This window comes from Carassius carassius, chromosome 21 (assembly GCF_963082965.1).
Source record: "Carassius carassius chromosome 21, fCarCar2.1, whole genome shotgun sequence".
Taxonomy (NCBI): Eukaryota; Metazoa; Chordata; class Actinopteri; order Cypriniformes; family Cyprinidae; genus Carassius; species Carassius carassius.
The window spans coordinates 28,743,640-28,746,625 of NC_081775.1; positions in this window are offsets into that span (position 1 = coordinate 28,743,640).

The window sequence follows — 2,986 nt, forward strand, 5'->3', positions numbered from 1 at the left end:
TTACAGGAAATCAATACGCTTACCACCACTTAAGCGTCCTAATTCAGTCATGAATTATATATTTTGTTTATTTTTATATGCGTAACTTAAGGATTCATTTGTATCTATAGTTGGGTTACTTTCCTGTTGATTCCACCAGAGTTAATAACAGAAACAACTAACCTTGTCTTTTATCACTGTACTGTAAATACACATTAAAAAAAAAATAAAGAAAACACACACACACACACACACACAAGTAATAATGAGCAGTGTCACTTTGTGCATATGATACGTGTCATGGGTATAACGTATTATGAGTAAAACTGTGCCATCGTCCTGCTGCAGAGCTCTTAAGAGGTGTTTAATGCTTCTGCCAAAGAACAGAGTGAGTGTAACTTCATTACTGCAGTGGATATAAATCTCCCACAAATGCACCCACACACACACAAGGAGAAGACCACTGAGCCCAGATGATTAACAACCTCTACATCTGCGCCAGCTTTCATTGTCATATCCATTATACGGCTGTATCGGGACACCTGTCTCACTCGCTTCACTGTAACCAATCAAAACAGGAATTATTGTGAATTATTTACGATGCATTTGGTGCAAAAGATGCTGCATTCTGATCGCTGCACCACTGTCACTTGACCTTTACACTCTATCCAGCACCTGAAAGGCAACACCCAGAATCTGCAGTGCTTTCCTCCTCTCTCTCCCTCTCTGTCTCAGTGTGATATTGGCAGTGCAGTAACAGATGAGGAGAGGTGGTCCCACTTGTGACGTGGGTCAGCCCAGCACTGCATTGCACCCAGACCACACCCCACAACACAAGAGCAGCCACACCACACCACACCACACGCACCTTCAGACGGCCGCTGATTAATCACTATTATATTTGAGCCAGCTGTGCTGCAATGCCGGTTTGGAGTGGAATGGCACGCTCACTACTCTACAGTTCATTAAGTTCATTTGCTGTATTCTGCCAAGCTCTTGTATCATCTGATCTGGGTGCTGGAATGCTCAATAATGCACAGTGGTTGTCGCTGAATGAAGACATAATTTGAAGGGTGGTGTTAAAAGCAGTAAAATGCAATAAAGTAACAATGAACTACTGCTAGGAATGGGCTGATGAAGAATAATATTATAGCACAGCATCAGCCTTTGACACATAAACACACAAACTGCTAAATCAGATTAGATTTAGTTACAATGTACTATGATAAATTATCTATTAAGCAAGAATGCACTGAAAAATGTTGGTGCAAGGCTTATTTAAAAAAATAAATTTGCTCAGAAATTGCTAGTAAATTTTAAGTAGCACATTGAATTAAATGTGCAAGACTGAAGTAGTATATTTTAAAGGAAAATGAACTCAAACGATTGAGTAATCATTGTTTTACAGTGTACTACTAAATGAATTCCATTCATCACTACTTCGGTGCATTATTAGTTCTGCACTGTTTGTGCTATAGATTTCAATCATGTGACTTTTTAAAGAGGCATGCTTTTATTTTTCTAAGCAAGATTGGACGGTTTTGCATTGTGTGTGTTTTTTCTCCATTCTTTCAACAATAAACCCATTCAAGATTGGTTCATGGTTGAAAGTAATAAACTACAGTAGAAACTACGCTGTAAAAAAATATTTTTTAGAAGTTAAACATATTTAAGTATATTTGATAATAAAACAATATTAACAATAGAAGACAAATTTCATTTATAATTTAGGGTTACTTGTCAATCTGTGTAATTATTTGTGAAATTTAGTAGGACTTTGTCAGTAAAAATGGTTTCTACACAAACTTTTTCTACACCAACTCAAACAGTGATGTAGGATTCACTTTGAAACAATCTTCACTCAATTGCAAGCAAATTTCCCAAATAATTACAGTACAAAGAAAAACAATGGCAAGTAACACATACAAATAAATGTGATTTTTAAATTTGTAATAAAAAGAAAACAAAATGGAACATAATTTGTTTAATACAGTGCAAGTTTTGCATTCATATTTATGCATTTAATAGAAACTTTAACTTTAACATTACCTATTTTTATATATAAAAAATAAAAATAAAAATAAAAAAATAATATATATATATATGTGTGTGTGTTTATTAACGTGAAGCTGATTTAAAACAATCTGTATTGTATAAACCCCTGTAACAAAAATATGTTCTAACATTTTGTCAATTTTACCATTAAGTAACCAAAAACATTAAGGAAATGTTCAATTTAATAATTTTGCAAACATTATAGAATGTTACTTTTAATTGTTCTCTGAATATTGTGAAATAGGTAGTAACAGAAAAACGTTAAATGAATGTCTAAACTAAAATGTTTCATTATCAATGTACAGTGTTACTGGAAGAATCTTCATAACTTTGTGAGTTAACTTTTATATAAATAAATGCGAGTTGACTTGGCATTGCTAACACCAATACCGTGGGTAGGCTTATTTCCAGTTACAGTTACAATTACAGTTTTTGCAGAAAATGTGAAAATAGAGAGAATTTTCCCTTGACTTAATGCAAAGAAACACTAGACTCAGGCATGGATGAAAGAGACACGAGAATCAATACTGAACAAGCATTCCACAATGTAAATGTCATTTTATAAATGGATGGAATTTAAAATTCTAATCAATCCCAGTTTTGGATTCCAAAAGCAGACAGTTGCCATCGTTTTGTAGGAGTAAGAGATAAAGCGGTCACATCCATGGAACTGGATCAACCCCATCAGCACTTCCAGCTCAGAAACGCTGCATTTCCTTGACAAGATTTAAGGTCGAAGTGCTGAGCCTTTGACTTCCACAAAGATGTTTTAGCAGAAAGATGCTGCTCTGGTCACGCAAGCACTTATGGATTGGATGTGCCCGGCGCTGCTGATCAATTGAGTTTAATGGCAGGGAAAGCAAGGTGGGGGGGGGCCTGGAGGAGAGGAGAATTTCAATTAGAAAGCATGCATGTCCTTTACTTTTGTAAAGACATCATGGATTCTTTCTTC